At 49.1% G+C, this 18,013-nt stretch overlaps 1 protein-coding gene across 1 annotated transcript in view; it reads left to right on the forward strand.

The window, feature by feature from the left end:
• The first annotated feature begins 1,659 nt into the window (after window positions 1-1,659).
• Window positions 1,660-18,013, forward strand: part of LOC135057489 (stonustoxin subunit alpha-like) — a 120,330-nt gene continuing 103,976 nt past the window's right edge. The window contains exon 1 of the mRNA XM_063963366.1: window positions 1,660-1,730. The gene's annotated coding sequence lies outside the window, so the exon portion shown is untranslated. The remainder of the gene's footprint in view (window positions 1,731-18,013) is intronic.

Here is an 18,013-nt window from a genome sequence, read left to right on the forward strand (position 1 = left end):
ACAAACACAATTTCTCTTTTTGCCTCCTGGATCGTTCTTCCGGTGATAGCCTAGATCTACCTGCTTGCTTAGGTTCTTCTGTGTTAGCAGTCACTGGACAATGCAGAGGTGGGGAAGAAACTCTGGAGAAAACTTTTCCCTGCAGCTCTAGACCTCTCTCTCTGAGACGTAGGTCTATTTTAACACACAGGGAGATTATATCTTCTAACTGAACTGGAAGATCACGGGTAGCCAACTCGTCCTTAATGCACTCCGAAATTCCTAGCCAGAAAGCAGCAGTTAGTGCTTCATTGTTCCACTTTAATTCGGAAGCCAAGGCCTGGAATTGGACTACAAATTGTCCCATGGGACGGGAGCCTTGTTTAATACGGAGTATCTCTGTAGAGGTGGACGCTGCTCGACCTGGCTCGTCGAATATGCATCGGATTACGGAAACAAATTTGACATAATCAGTGAGTAAAGGGTCAGACCTTTCCCACAGCGGTGATACCAAACTTAAAGCTGAACCAGTTAGCAGGGAGACAATGTAAGCTATCTTGGTCCTAGCAGAAGGGAAATTCTGTGGTTGTAGTTTAAATTGGATGTCACATTGATTGAGAAATCCTCTACAGAGCTTGGGGTTGCCAGCATATTTATTAGGAGCAGGAAGCTGTAAGTGAGAGACAGACACAGAAGAATGAGCAGCTGATGGAGTGGACACTACAGGGGCAGGTGACCTGAGGCACTGCTGGAGGACATCGAAGTGAGTGGATACTTCCTGTAGGTAGGTAGTGACCTGCTGCTGTGTGGCTTCCTGTGTCTCTATTCGTGAGATAACATCCTGAAGAGCCACTGGGCCCACACTGTGGTCATGTGCCGAGTCCATCGGCCTTGAACAATCTCTCATGGGCTGGTCTGATTGTGTTCCCGGTAATGACCTGGGTGAGCCAGTGGAGGGCACAGGGAGGCAGAAGTTAGGTGGCTTGAGATATGGACAAGTCATATGCTGGAGCACTCCGGAAGTTTACACATTGAGCACAGAAAATTGTCGAGACCTGAAGCAGAGGTGCAGAGTCTAACTCGCCAGGGGTTTTCGCCAGTGCCCCCCGCCAGGGGATATGGTCTTCGCTGCACCTGACGGGCAGGTCGCGGCCCTCTGCTAAGGTTCCTCTGTGGAGGCTGTGAGACACTCGGGTATACAGGGATGCTTAATACCGGATTATACTGAAGTGCTTAACCATCGATGGTGAGTCCGATGGTGACATGAAATGGTAAGTATATCGGAGATGGTGAACTCTGGAGTGCTTGGGTAGCTGTGGATATCTGGAGCCTGTGAGGGGAATCCTGGGCTGAGCACCACAGACTGGTAACACACTGAGATGGAGATAGTGGAAGTCTCTGGCAGCAATTAAGTAACCAGGAAAGGCAGGTACAGCAGGATACAGGTAAACGGATCTCTGGAGCAAGCTAGGAGCCTTGAGAGCGACGCTGGAGAACTTGCAGGAGAACTGACAAGTTGTTCAAGGCAATGAGGACTCTGGGAAGCCTGCTTATATTCCCCAAGAAGGATGCTGATTGGTTGCTACCGGCAGCAGCAGCAGCAGCATGCACAGAACCAGGAAGTAATTACCTGGATACCTGGATCATGTGACTCTGGATCATGTGACTCTGCCAGTGTCAGTGGAAATCATGCTAGTAACCACTGAAAGCACCAGTGGCTGATCTACAGCACAGAATACACCAGCGTACAGGTAAGTGGCGTGTGCGAGCAGTGCGTGAACTGGGGTTCCTGACATAAATATCTTCTTTGTATTAACCTAATAATTTTTATAGTCAAAACTCTGGAGTAAAAAGTCTATGACAGGTGAGACAGTGCCTCCTTGCCTACCTTTTCCCCACATCTCTGATCAAAACTCATCAAATTTTCAGTAGTATATATTGCTGCACCTTTGTATAATGCCCATGTGAACCCTTGGGCTCATATATTGTGTGTAAATATGGCTCTGGTACTAGCCAGTGTTTCCTCAGTCATTTACCTCAATACTCAAAGGTAAGGGACACTACTAAGTGGCATTACATGTAAGGGGCACTACTACTGTGTTTCAAAACATGTAAGGGGCATTAGTTCTGTGTGGTATTATGTGTAAGAAGCCCTAAACTGTGTGGCATAACGTGTAAAGAGCACTACTAATGTGTGGTGTAACATGTAAGATGTACTATTACTGTGTGGCATAACATGTAAGGGGCATTCCTACTGTGTGGCATAACATATAAAGAGTACTACTACTGTGTGATGTAACATGTAATAGGCACTACTACTGTGTGGTTTAACATGTATGGGGCACTACTACTTTGTTTCATAACGTGTAAGGTGCACTACTACTGTGTGACATAATGTGTTAGAGGCACTACTACTGTGTGGTATAAGAGACATTGGGCCTAATTCAGACCTGATCGTAGATGTGCTAAATTTAGCACATCTACGATCAGTAACACAGACATGCGGGGGGATGCCCAGCACAGTGCTTGTCCACTCTGCATGTCAGGCTGACTCCCGTACAAAAGCATCGCACAGTGGTGATGCTTTTGTACTTTAAGAGTAGCTCGCTGCCAGCGCATCTCCTACACACTGGCAGGAGCTACGCATTGCTGTAGGAGGTGCAGTGGCTGCGTGTGACTTCACGCTGCTACTGCGACACCCCCCCCCCCCAATGGTCCGGGCACGCCTGCATTACCCAGACCGTGCGCCCTAAATGGTGGCAAAATGCCGCCGGCCCACCCATTCCCGCCCAGCGACCACCTCTGCCTGTCAATAAGGCAGAGGCAATCGCAAGGCCGAGAAAGCTGTCGGCTGTCTGGCATGCGCCGGCACATGCACAGTTCAGACCTGATCAGCTGCTGTGCGGAAGCGCACAGCACCAGGTCTGAATTAGGCCCATTGTACCACACAGTATCCCTAGTTCATATTGTGTCTGATTGTAGTAATCCAAGTCAGCAATATGCCATATTGTGCTGCCTCCAATATACATGGCAAACAGTTGCCCCAGTTCACATTATGCCACACAGTGCTTAGCGGGTAATTCCAGAAAACTGATTGGCAACTTCATGCCCTAGGTGCACTTGAGTCAGGCCCAAGGGGGCAAGTTGTTGCAATGGCATGGAGACTCTGGCAATGGCACTGCAACTTGCCCCATGATCTGGCCTTGTACTCACAAATTTTTGTATATGGCCATAAGGAGATGTGAACAAAAATATGCAAGTTCAGAGGTACTGTAAGTGTGGCATACATTTACATTTACACATGCCCAAGCAAACTTGCAGCTAATTGGACCACACCTTAAATGTATAAGACAATCACTATATCTATACACTGTTCCTAAATAGTCTTGTTTCTTAATTGCTTCCATACACATATTCCTACTGTCACAACATCAATCTGAAAATTGCCCCCAGTGATTTATCGTTACCTAAGTACATGTGGTTAATCAAACATGGGGATAAATTTACTAAGATGGGAGTTCTATTTAAGATGGGATGTTGCCCATATCAACCAATCACACCAATTACATACTCTTACATACAGTAAGATACAATTCTGATATTGCTGTCTGCGTGTAAATGTCACATCCCCATTGAAATCAACCACTTCCTGTATCAACTGATTTCAACAGTTTGATGTCAATGGCCTCCTGTATCAACCTACAATGGGGTGTGAGCTCTTGACATTAGCATCCTCAGCAGTAATCAATTGCACAACTTTACCCTACACATTTCACTTTAATCAAAACTTAATCAGGGGCATATCTTCTAATAATGGGTATCTTAATCTTGTAATATACACCCCTGATGAATAGTCCATGAAGTGGGTTCCATTTACAGTATACATTTTAGATAAGCATATTTAATTTTACATCTTTACTGAAATTGTCTGTTTGGGCATTATCGTTCACGCAATGCTAGCCACGCATCGGTAATGACGTCATTATGTCAACCCCCTTTTCATCCCCTTACGGGAGGGTTATTAAAATTCCAATTATGTAGTTTTCCTATTCCCCACATGAAGAATACCTATGTTATATTTCAGCTTCCTAACATATTGGGAAGTAAGAGAATTAGTCAGTCAGTGAGTGTGTGAGGGCTTTCGTATATATATATATATATATATATATATGTCAATGTGGAAACTGTGCTCACTCACTTATGCTTGATTATAAACAATCAATTAACACATGTATTACCACAATGTGTAATCAGTATTGCACCTGATACTAGAGATGAGCGGGTTCGGTTTCTCTGAATCCGAACCCGCCAGAACTTCATGTTTTTTTTCACGGGTCCGAGCGACTCGGATCTTCCCGCCTTGCTCGGTTAACCCGAGCGCGCCCGAACGTCATCATGACGCTGTCGGATTCTCGCGAGGCTCGGATTCTATCGCGAGACTCGGATTCTATATAAGGAGCCGCGCGTCGCCGCCATTTTCACACGTGCATTGAGATTGATAGGGAGAGGACGTGGCTGGCGTCCTCTCCATTTAGATTATAAGAGACTGAGAGAGATTTACTGGAGCTGACTAGGAGGAGTACTGTTACTGTAGAAGTGTAGAGACTGAGTGGAGAGAGTTTACTAGTGAGGACAGTGCAGTTTACTTTATAATCCGTTCTCTGCCTGAAAAAAGCGATACACAGCACACAGTGACTCAGTCACATACCATATCTGTGTGCACTGCTCAGGCTCAGGCCAGTGTGCTGCATCATCTATTATCTATATATAATATTATATATATCTGTCTGACTGCTCAGCTCACACAGCTTATAATTGTGGGGGAGACTGGGGAGCACTACTGCAGTGCCAGTTATAGGTTATAGCAGGAGCCAGGAGTACATAATATATTATATAGTGAGTGACCACCAGACACACAGTGCAGTTTATTTAATATATCCGTTCTCTGCCTGAAAAAAGCGATACACACAGTGACTCAGTCAGTCACATACCATATCTGTGTGCACTGCTCAGGCTCAGGCCAGTGTGCTGCATCATCTATTATCTATATATAATATTATATATATCTGTCTGACTGCTCAGCTCACACAGCTTATAATTGTGGGGGAGACTGGGGAGCACTACTGCAGTGCCAGTTATAGGTTATAGCAGGAGCCAGGAGTACATAATATATTATATAGTGAGTGACCACCAGACACACAGTGCAGTTTATTTAATATATCCGTTCTCTGCCTGAAAAAAGCGATACACACAGTGACTCAGTCAGTCACATACCATATCTGTGTGCACTGCTCAGGCTCAGGCCAGTGTGCTGCATCATCTATTATCTATATATAATATTATATATATCTGTCTGACTGCTCAGCTCACACAGCTTATAATTGTGGGGGAGACTGGGGAGCACTACTGCAGTGCCAGTTATAGGTTATAGCAGGAGCCAGGAGTACATAATATATTATATAGTGAGTGACCACCAGACACACAGTGCAGTTTATTTAATATATCCGTTCTCTGCCTGAAAAAAGCGATACACACAGTGACTCAGTCAGTCACATACCATATCTGTGTGCACTGCTCAGGCTCAGGCCAGTGTGCTGCATCATCTATATATATTATATATCTGTCTGACTGCTCAGCTCACACAGCTTATAATTGTGGGGGAGACTGGGGAGCACTACTGCAGTGCCAGTTATAGGTTATAGCAGGAGCCAGGAGTACATATTATATTAAAATTAAACAGTGCACACTTTTGCTGCAGGAGTGCCACTGCCAGTGTGACTGACCAGTGACCTGACCACACTGACCACCAGTATAGTTAGTAGTATACTTATATTGTGATTGCCTGAAAAAGTTAAACACTCGTCGTGTGACTTCACTTGTGTGTTTTTTTTTTATTCTATAAAAATAAAACTCATTCTGCTGACAGACAGTGTCCAGCAGGTCCGTCATTATATAATATATAATATATACCTGTCCGGCTGCAGTAGTGATATATATATATTTTTTATATCATTTATCATCCAGTCGCAGCAGACACAGTACGGTAGTTCACGGCTGTGGCTACCTCTGTGTCTCTGCACTCGGCAGGCAGTCCGTCCATAATTGTAATACCACCTAACCGTGGATTTTTTTCATTCTTCTTTATACATACATAGTTACATAGACATCTTCTCTTTATCAACCAGTCTATATTAGCTGCAGACACAGTACAGTACGGTAGTTCACGGCTGTGGCTACCTCTGTGTCTGCACTCGGCAGGCAGTCCGTCCATAATTGTATACCACCTAACCGTGGTTTTTTTTCATTCTTCTTTATACATACATAGTTACATAGACATCTTCTCTTTATCAACCAGTCTATATTAGCTGCAGACACAGTACAGTACGGTAGTTCACGGCTGTGGCTACCTCTGTGTCTGCAGTCGGCAGGCAGTCCATAATTGTATACTAGTATCCATCTCCATTGTTTACCTGAGGTGCCTTTTAGTTGTGCCTATTAAAATATGGAGAACAAAAATGTTGAGGTTCCAAAATTAGGGAAAGATCAAGATCCACTTCCACCTCGTGCTGAAGCTGCTGCCACTAGTCATGGCCGAGACGATGAAATGCCAGCAACGTCGTCTGCCAAGGCCGATGCCCAATGTCATAGTACAGAGCATGTCAAATCCAAAACACCAAATATCAGAAAAAAAAGGACTCCAAAACCTAAAATAAAATTGTCGGAGGAGAAGCGTAAACTTGCCAATATGCCATTTACCACACGGAGTGGCAAGGAACGGCTGAGGCCCTGGCCTATGTTCATGGCTAGTGGTTCAGCTTCACATGAGGATGGAAGCACTCAGCCTCTCGCTAGAAAAATGAAAAGACTCAAGCTGGCAAAAGCAGCACAGCAAAGAACTGTGCATTCTTCGAAATCCCAAATCCACAAGGAGAGTCCAATTGTGTCGGTTGCGATGCCTGACCTTCCCAACACTGGACGTGAAGAGCATGCGCCTTCCACCATTTGCACGCCCCCTGCAAGTGCTGGAAGGAGCACCCGCAGTCCAGTTCCTGATAGTCAGATTGAAGATGTCAGTGTTGAAGTACACCAGGATGAGGAGGATATGGGTGTTGCTGGCGCTGGGGAGGAAATTGACCAGGAGGATTCTGATGGTGAGGTGGTTTGTTTAAGTCAGGCACCCGGGGAGACACCTGTTGTCCGTGGGAGGAATATGGCCGTTGACATGCCAGGTGAAAATACCAAAAAAATCAGCTCTTCGGTGTGGAGGTATTTCACCAGAAATGCGGACAACAGGTGTCAAGCCGTGTGTTCCCTTTGTCAAGCTGTAATAAGTAGGGGTAAGGACGTTAACCACCTCGGAACATCCTCCCTTATACGTCACCTGCAGCGCATTCATAATAAGTCAGTGACAAGTTCAAAAACTTTGGGTGACAGCGGAAGCAGTCCACTGACCAGTAAATCCCTTCCTCTTGTAACCAAGCTCACGCAAACCACCCCACCAACTCCCTCAGTGTCAATTTCCTCCTTCCCCAGGAATGCCAATAGTCCTGCAGGCCATGTCACTGGCAATTCTGACGAGTCCTCTCCTGCCTGGGATTCCTCCGATGCATCCTTGCGTGTAACGCCTACTGCTGCTGGCGCTGCTGTTGTTGCCGCTGGGAGTCGATGGTCATCCCAGAGGGGAAGTCGTAAGCCCACTTGTACTACTTCCAGTAAGCAATTGACTGTTCAACAGTCCTTTGCGAGGAAGATGAAATATCACAGCAGTCATCCTACTGCAAAGCGGATAACTGAGGCCTTGACAACTATGCTGGTGTTAGACGTGCGTCCGGTATCCGCCGTTAGTTCACAGGGAACTAGACAATTTATTGAGGCAGTGTGCCCCCGTTACCAAATACCATCTAGGTTCCACTTCTCTAGGCAGGCGATACCGAGAATGTACACGGACGTCAGAAAAAGACTCACCAGTGTCCTAAAAAATGCAGTTGTACCCAATGTCCACTTAACCACGGACATGTGGACAAGTGGAGCAGGGCAGGGTCAGGACTATATGACTGTGACAGCCCACTGGGTAGATGTATGGACTCCCGCCGCAAGAACAGCAGCGGCGGCACCAGTAGCAGCATCTCGCAAACGCCAACTCTTTCCTAGGCAGGCTACGCTTTGTATCACCGCTTTCCAGAATACGCACACAGCTGAAAACCTCTTACGGCAACTGAGGAAGATCATCGCGGAATGGCTTACCCCAATTGGACTCTCCTGTGGATTTGTGGCATCGGACAACGCCAGCAATATTGTGTGTGCATTAAATCTGGGCAAATTATAGCACGTCCCATGTTTTGCACATACCTTGAATTTGGTGGTGCAGAATTTTTTAAAAAACGACAGGGGCGTGCAAGAGATGCTGTCGGTGGCCAGAAGAATTGCGGGACACTTTCGGCGTACAGGCACCACGTACAGAAGACTGGAGCACCACCAAAAACTACTGAACCTGCCCTGCCATCATCTGAAGCAAGAAGTGGTAACGAGGTGGAATTCAACCCTCTATATGCTTCAGAGGTTGGAGGAGCAGCAAAAGGCCATTCAAGCCTATACAATTGAGCACGATATAGGAGGTGGAATGCACCTGTCTCAAGTGCAGTGGAGAATGATTTCAACGTTGTGCAAGGTTCTGATGCCCTTTGAACTTGCCACACGTGAAGTCAGTTCAGACACTGCCAGCCTGAGTCAGGTCATTCCCCTCATCAGGCTTTTGCAGAAGAAGCTGGAGGCATTGAAGAAGGAGCTAAAAGGGAGCGATTCCGCTAGGCATGTGGGACTTGTGGATGCAGCCCTTAATTCGCTTAACAAGGATTCACGGGTGGTCAATCTGTTGAAATCAGAGCACTACATTTTGGCCACCGTGCTCGATCCTAGATTTAAAGCCTACCTTGGATCTCTCTTTCCGGCAGACACAAGTCTGCTGGGGTTGAAAGACCTGCTGGTGACAAAATTGTCAAGTCAAGCGGAACGCGACCTGTCAACATCTCCTCCTTCACATTCTCCCGCAACTGGGGGTGCGAGGAAAAGGCTCAGAATTCCGAGCCCACCCGCTGGCGGTGATGCAGGGCAGTCTGGAGCGACTGCTGATGCTGACATCTGGTCCGGACTGAAGGACCTGACAACGATTACGGACATGTCGTCTACTGTCACTGCATATGATTCTCTCAACATTGATAGAATGGTGGAGGATTATATGAGTGACCGCATCCAAGTAGGCACGTCACACAGTCCGTACTTATACTGGCAGGAAAAAGAGGCAATTTGGAGGCCCTTGCACAAACTGGCTTTATTCTACCTAAGTTGCCCTCCCACAAGTGTGTACTCCGAAAGAGTGTTTAGTGCCGCCGCTCACCTTGTCAGCAATCGGCGTACGAGGTTACATCCAGAAAATGTGGAGAAGATGATGTTCATTAAAATGAATTATAATCAATTCCTCCGCGGAGACATTGACCAGCAGCAATTGCCTCCACAAAGTACACAGGGAGCTGAGATGGTGGATTCCAGTGGGGACGAATTGATAATCTGTGAGGAGGGGGATGTACACGGTGATATATCGGAGGGTGAAGATGAGGTGGACATCTTGCCTCTGTAGAGCCAGTTTGTGCAAGGAGAGATTAATTGCTTCTTTTTTGGGGGGGGTCCAAACCAACCCGTCATATCAGTCACAGTCGTGTGGCAGACCCTGTCACTGAAATGATGGGTTGGTTAAAGTGTGCATGTCCTGTTTTGTTTATACAACATAAGGGTGGGTGGGAGGGCCCAAGGACAATTCCATCTTGCACCTCTTTTTTCTTTTCTTTTTCTTTGCATCATGTGCTGATTGGGGAGGGTTTTTTGGAAGGGACATCCTGCGTGACACTGCAGTGCCACTTCTAGATGGGCCCGGTGTTTGTGTCGGCCACTAGGGTCGCTAATCTTACTCACACAGTCAGCTACCTCATTGCGCCTCTTTTTTTCTTTGCGTCATGTGCTGTTTGGGGAGGGTTTTTTGGAAGGGACATCCTGCGTGACACTGCAGTGCCACTCCTAGATGGGCCCGGTGTTTGTGTCGGCCACTAGGGTCGCTAATCTTACTCACACAGCTACCTCATTGCGCCTCTTTTTTTCTTTGCGTCATGTGCTGTTTGGGGAGGGTTTTTTGGAAGGGACATCCTGCGTGACACTGCAGTGCCACTCCTAGATGGGCCCGGTGTTTGTGTCGGCCACTAGGGTCGCTAATCTTACTCACACAGCTACCTCATTGCGCCTCTTTTTTTCTTTGCGTCATGTGCTGTTTGGGGAGGGTTTTTTGGAAGGGCCATCCTGCGTGACACTGCAGTGCCACTCCTAGATGGGCCCGGTGTTTGTGTCGGCCACTAGGGTCGCTAATCTTACTCACACAGCTACCTCATTGCGCCTCTTTTTTTCTTTGCGTCATGTGCTGTTTGGGGAGGGTTTTTTGGAAGGGACATCCTGCGTGACACTGCAGTGCCACTCCTAGATGGGCCAGGTGTTTGTGTCGGCCACTAGGGTCGCTTATCTTACTCACACAGCGACCTCGGTGCAAATTTTAGGACTAAAAATAATATTGTGAGGTGTGAGGTATTCAGAATAGACTGAAAATGAGTGTAAATTATGGTTTTTGAGGTTAATAATACTTTGGGATCAAAATGACCCCCAAATTCTATGATTTAAGCTGTTTTTTAGTGTTTTTTGAAAAAAACACCCGAATCCAAAACACACCCGAATCCGACAAAAAAAATTCGGTGAGGTTTTGCCAAAACGCGTTCGAACCCAAAACACGGCCGCGGAACCGAACCCAAAACCAAAACACAAAACCCGAAAAATTTCAGGCGCTCATCTCTACCTGATACACAGAAGATATAGTCACTAAGATCCACTTAATATTCTTGGACCGCTGCTCCCCTCGTTACGTATCCCCGGAACTCCTCGGGTGAATGAATCTATAAAAAAAGCATGAAGAGGGGTCGCCTCATAGTGTAAAATGTTTAATTGTAAAACATAACAGTCGTACATATGAAGCACTCTTTAGTTGTCAATACTCGTACCGCACAACAACCAGTGTGGGCTGGTTACCACATGGTTTGAATAAAATCCTCTGGCAAGTGCACGAACCACGTCTCATCAGACTTCGGACTCCTGCCACCCCTGACTGGCCGCTGACAGTGGTCACTGAGGGTTGGATCACTGGGCTGCTCGACTCGGGGCGGTGAACACCGGTTGCTCCGCCAAGTGACGTCATCATCCACCGGTGTTCACCTTCCCGAGTCGAGCAGCCCAGTTATAATGCACTCAAATTATAATGCATAATATCATTACATAGTTACATGTCGATTGAGTTCAACCTGTAAATAACATTTTACATAATGTAAATACTGTATCCTTGGATATTTCTTTCAATAAGGAATTTATCTAATCCATTTCTAAACTTATTTACTGAGTCCACCATTACTATCTTTTCTGGCAATGAATTCCAAATCCTTACTGCTCTTACTGTGAAGAACCCTTTCCTCCATTGTGTATGACATTTTTTCTCTTCTAACCTCAAATGATGTCCACGTGTCATGTGTTGCATTTTTTTGATAAACAGAGTGTCTGATAAATCCTTGTATTGTCCCTTTATGTAATTATAAATGTTAATAATGTCCCCTCTCAGCCGCCTCTTTTCCAGTGTAAATATATCTAACCTTGGAAGTCTTTCCTCATAATTCAGTGCCTCTAACCCCTTGACCAGTTTGGTGGCTCGCCTCTGAACCAAGATATATTTTTTGTAGTGAGGTGCCCAGAACTCCACAAAATATTCCAGGTGTGGCTGCACCAATGATTTATACAGTGGCAGGATTACACTCACATCCCTTGTGTCCATTAATCGTTTAATGCATGCTAACACCTTATTTGCGTTTGTTGCTGCATTTAACATTGCATACTGCTACTAAGTCTATTATAAATGAGCACTCCCAAATCTTTTTTAACTACCGTTATCCCTACATTTTCCCAATTTAATTTATAGGCTGCCTGATTGTTCTTAGTTCCAAAGTGCATAACTTTACATTTATCTATATTGAACCTCATTTTCCATTTGTCTTCCCAGACCTCCAGTCTAGTTAAGTCATTACATAGAGACTCAACATCCTTGTCTGAATTAATTACTCCACACAGTTTAGTATCGTCTGCAAAAATTGACACTGTGCTTTCCAGACCCACTCCTAGGTCATTAATGAATATGTTAAGGCGCCCATAACTTTATTGTGATTACATAAACCTTTTCTTAAGCTAGCTTATCACTAAAATAACATGACACAACACACTGAAATAAAGACACGGACACGGTAGCTGGAGTTAAAGGTCAGATGATGTTTATTGATCGCTGACCAACTCTTTAAACTATAATTGTGATCGAATTAGAATTAATTTAGATTATAGATTTCAATTTAGCTTGGAGGATGGCAAACAGAAAGTCGCCACCAGACACCAGCAGCAGTCACCTAGATGAAAAACCACCAAACCAAGGAGGGGAGTACCCAGACCCCGCCTCCTTCCTGCATAACCCGCATTGTGCTGGCCTCACCCCTCTTTTCTCTGGCAAACGTTCGGTTCCCGCAGGGGAACGTCTGAATGTCCAACCGCAAGAGAAGGACACACCTGCCGTCCTTCTAAAGAGGGAGCCCCACAATGACCACTTATGCCTGTGTGACAGCTGGTTGGTAGCGACTTCCCGCCACAAAGGTTTACAACCGCCACCGCCATCCGCAACCAGCAACCAAAAACCAACTAAGAACAAACTAAATAGCCCTACCGAAAAGGACACAAGTAAAGGATGCCTGATCGCTACTCCATCTATGGCCCTGACAAAGAGAGACATTGCCGAATTCACCTTCTTGCGAGCCTTCTCCAGCGCCGAGAAACGCACCGCACCACGCCAATGAAAACGCGGCACTATCTCCGACCAAACAATGCGCAATCCTGGCCAGTGACAACGAATCGCCACCAAATCCGCCTTAACGGACAAAATCAAATCTATGCCCTTAACTCGACCTAGATCATTACCACCTAAATGAAGGACAATACAACTAGGGCGACCCCAGCGGCGCTCACGGGAAAAAAGGAGCTGCAACAAGTCACCCCGCAACATACCTCTGACACCTAACCATCGAAATTCCCTAGACCCAAAAACATCAGCTGCCATAAGTGCCCAGGGATGCCTCGCCGCCCAAAAAATATAGGAATGGCCAACCAGCCATACATGCTCCCCAAAATTGACGATAGCTGAAAAAGAAAACATCCTAACATCAGAATTGTGAACATAATACATACAGAATGCATAACGTAACAAAAAACCCAAGTGAAGGAGAAAAATCAAAAAACCTCCCGTGGACCTTGATAGAACAGCCAATTGAAATTAGGCCCCCTCGGAGGAAAAATTTTAAAAATTCACTTCACACCCTCGATTCCTGAACGGTAAGCGTTCAAAAACTGACGAGTAAACACGTTTTTGGGTTAGCGCAACAGGCGCACCTACAACTTATCCAAACGGACATAAGACCTATAGGAGGCAGACTTCCAATGGCCCAGCTCCCGAATAGCCGCAGGGGATGAACCCGTAGCCGCTGCACGGGTAGCCGCCCCAATCCGCAAGGAATGGGTACCGAAGACCGCCCCCCGCAAGCCCAATGCCGCCAAACATTTTTTTAAACACAGCAGCAAATTGAAACCTCGTCAGCGGGCCAACCTGCGTGTGCACCAGCAAACTGGTCGCCCCCCGGAGGCCTCAACTGCATATACTCCTGCGTCAACCGCAGCGGGCAAACGCCCGTTTCCTCCTGGGCCTCCAAGGACACCCAGTGACCCCGACCTGTTTGATCTGTCTTGGACCGCACAATCCTACAGAGCAACAGCTATCCTGCATGCGCACATTTTCGTAAAGCAGACCCGACTCCCGAGATGCCTTGCTGCATGCCACTAACTCGCTCACTCGGAAAGCCCCAAAAAAGGCCAGGGCATACGCACAACTAAACAAAGCCACCTCGAATTCCGAGGTAGCAATTCGAGGCAGCACCCGCAGCAACTCTGTTAGAAGCTGCAACGTCACGGGTCTACGGGAGTCCGCGGGCGCCGGACGCAACCTAGCCCAACCTTTCAGTGCTCTGGAAAGGACAAAAAGACCCAGTGGGGTCCGTCATCCCGTGGAGCCGCAAGTGAAAAGCTATGCCCGCAAGGGCAGATGCCATGGCCGCTTTTGACCTACCGGTTTGGTAATGTTCCCAAACAAAGGTCATCAAAGCGTCAGCCGAGGACTCACCTGCTACCCTGTACCTACTTTGAAAGACCGACCAATCACGCCAGGCTGCATCATACGCCCTGAGAGTGGAGGGAGCCAAAGCACACCTGGCCAGAGCAGCTAACCTGATTCGACAATCTGCCAGACAGAAGGCGGGCACTGTAAACCCTCCGCCGCCGCTCCCGGAACCAACGCCCGGAACTTGTCAAATTGGAACCGAGACAATGCATCTGCAATTCCGTTGTCTATTTCGGGAACGTGACGGGCCCTGAAATTAATATTGCGCCGCAAGCAAACTAACACTAGATGCCGTAGCAGCCTCAGAGCCTGCGGAGAGGAGGAACGCTGATTATTAATCGCATGTACCACCCCCAAGTTGTCGCAACGAAACAAGATGTCCCTATTCGCGAACTGGCAGGCCCATAATTCAAGGGCCACTATGATCGGGAACAATTCCAGCAAAAGGAGGTTCTTGGTAAAATCCCGCGTCACCCAAGAGGCTGGCCAAGCAGCAGCGCACCATGCCCCAGCAAAAAACGCCCCAAAACCTTGACTGCCCGAGGCATCCGTGAACAATTGGAGCCGTTTACTGGAACAACAAGGCGAAGGCCACAAAACCTCGCTGTTAAAGGACCCCAGTAAAGAGACCCAAATCCGCAAATCATCCCTGATCTCGCGGGAAAGGTACACGGTGTGATGCTGCCGCACCGTCCCCGCCGTGGCCCGCTCAAGTTTGCGACAGAAAATCCTCCCCATGGGGATAATCCGGCACGCAAAGTTGAAAGAACCCAGCAAAGACTGCACCTGCTTAAGCCGAACCCTGCGTTTGCCTAAACAGTCAGTAATTAAACCCAAAAGCTTAAGCACTTTATCCTCGGGTAGGCGACAGCAAACCCCCACCGTGTCTATTTCAATTCCTAAATAGCTAAGACAAGTGCAGGGGCCCTCACACTTGTCCGGCGCGACGGGCACTCCTAGACTTTCGAACAAGGATCTAGCCACCAACAGAATATCCCCACAGATCGAACTGCCCCCCGGACCCACAAAGAGAAAGTTGTCCAGGTAGTGAGCCACCCCGCGTTGACCGGAGGCGGACTGGACGCACCAGTGCAAAAATGTGCTAAAACTCTCAAAGTAGGCACAGGAGACCGAACAACCCATGGGGAGACACCGATCCACGTAAAACTCGCCCCCTATTTTGAAACCCAGAAACCGCAGGGAATCCGGATGCAGTGGAAAAAGCCAGAAAGCCGACTCCACGTCCAATTTTGCCAACAAGCCCCCCGGACCACAATCCCGCACCAAGCGCAGAGCGTCATCAAAAGACTGATAACGTACCCTGCACATAGCCTGTGGAATAGCGTCGTTAACCGAATGCCCGGAGGGTGCGACAAGTGCTGTATCAGGCGGAACTTGCCCGTGGCCTTCTTGGGCACCACCCCAACTGGGGAAATGCACAAGGAGGGCAGCGGGGGAAAGGTGTGGGGCCCCGACATGCGTCCCAAGCCGATCTCCCCGTCCACCTTCCGCCTGACCTCTTGCGGGAATTCGCAATCCGATCTCAAATTCTGGCGCGCCACCACGTGCACCGAATCCGAAATGGGCAAACGAAAACCGTGCAGAAAAAACCCCCCAAGAGGAATGACGCTGCCGACCTGTCGGGGTATAAGCTCAGCCAGCGCCGCAACTCGGGAACTCGAATTGGGGAAAAGGCCTTACTTGCCAATTTCCCCGGTCTCGGCAGGAGCGGAGGGCTTACCGCTCGCCGCCGAGGTGCAATCTTTGGCCAGGTGACTGGCCCCGCACAACCTGCACGAGTGGCGAAAACGACAATTCACCCCCTTGACGCATTTTCCCTCGTTGAAGGCAAAACACTTCCCTTTCCCTATCAAGCGGGAACCCGGAGCCCCGGCCGCCCCGGGCTTCTTGACCGTGACGTCCGGGGCGGGCTTAACCTGCTGCGTGACCTCCAACCACACCTCGACATCCTTAAAACCCACGGGCAGGGTGGGGTTGCCATCCTGATTGCGACGGAATTTCTCATCGTAATCCCGTCAAGCGTAACCCTTGGATTTCAAGTACATGTCATGTACTAAAAACAAATATTTCACTAAATTGTGATACTCCGCGGGTCGCGATTCCGTGTAGCAAGCAGTAAAAACCAAAAACCCTCGCAACCACTGGTGAAAATTGCGGAAAGTATTTTCCCCAATGCCGCCCAGTTTATTAGCTGCGTCGAAACCCTGCCGCATCTCATCCGTAAGGGTGAAGATGTCAACGTACTTCCCCTTCCGGATTTTTTATCGCATTCGCTTACGAACCCCCCGCGTCACCGCCGTGTTGGCGCACTGCACCATCTCCGCATAACGGGGGGGTCAATGGGAACTGCCGACGCTGGCGCTGCCCTTTTCTTTGATTCCTTTGCCATGCGCCGCACGATGAGTCTAGCTAATTTACGCGGGCGCCGCGGAGAGCCTGAAGAAACACTGCTAGATGATGAGGAAGAACTACTAGATGAACTGTGTAAAGGAAGGGCATGCTCACCAGTGTTAGAAGAACCCGGAACAGTGTCGTCCGTTGCAACCGACTCAGTTGGTGGTCGAACTTCCCCCGTTGCTGCTGCGGCCGCAGCCCTCTGCGACCTTCGTCCCCCACGCGACGTAACCCCGGAACTGGCCAGCACCTGTGAGGGAGAAACAGAAGGGACAACAGGCGCGGGGGAAACCAGCGCATCAATGGTAATGGGGTGAGCATGCAGGGGAGGAGGCCAAGCCCAGCCGCCCCGCGGCGGAGGGCCGGCGGGGAGCGGCGGGGGAGGACCCCCAACTGAGGGGTATCCGACGGCGTGGGGGAAGGCAGCCCCGACCCCCGCAGCGCCACCCATGGAGTAAGCAGGCCGCCAAGAAGGATGCGGCATGTAACCGCCCGCCCCTGAAAATCCGGACGAAACCGTGGGGAACTGTGGAGGGGCAGGAAGGGGCGGCAAAATTTGCGCCAATTGATTTGCTCCAGCTAGGGGTGGCCCGTGATGCTAGCCCGAAAAGGCAGGGAGGGGAACCGTAACCCGGGGGCCGCCGACCGACCATGTGGGCCGGACGCCGGGGCCCGAGCCGTCAAAGTAAGGGTAAAATTGTGGTGTGGACGCCACCGTTAGGCCCATGGAGGGTGCTCCGGCAGCTGCAGGGCTGCAGGGAAGGCCGGCGCAATAGGCCAAGGAAGGCCACCGGGGAAAAACTGGTCCCCAGCGAAACCTTGAGGCGCGTACATCGAGTGGGCAGGGCCGGGTAGGTGGTAAGCCGCCGCAATGGATGACTGAGTCGCCACCAACTGCAGCGCCCCTGGCGGGCCGGGAGGAGGCGCCTGGAGCCCGACGCCCGGGGACGATGACACGGGCCGCCGCGCAACGGGCGACCGGGGGCCCAGCCAAAAGGCCCCCCGATGCGGGACTCCCATCCAGGAACCCCAGCCATGCAACCGCAGGAGGGGCGGGCGCTGTGGCAGCACCAGCCATGCCCCCCACTCCTGAAACACCCGGTACCGCCCCCGGCACCCCATTCCCTATTCCGTAACTGGGTACTACAGGCCCCTCCGCAGATAGGGGTACCTGTACCACACAAACCATTCTGGGGACAGAGGGCACCTCACCCTGCTGCCCCAGACTCATATTCCCCACTGTTGGCCCAGCCCCCCCCCTCGCCCTCCGCAGCCCCGCCG

This window comes from Pseudophryne corroboree, chromosome 3, assembly GCF_028390025.1.
Source record: "Pseudophryne corroboree isolate aPseCor3 chromosome 3, aPseCor3.hap2, whole genome shotgun sequence".
Taxonomy (NCBI): domain Eukaryota; kingdom Metazoa; phylum Chordata; class Amphibia; order Anura; family Myobatrachidae; genus Pseudophryne; species Pseudophryne corroboree.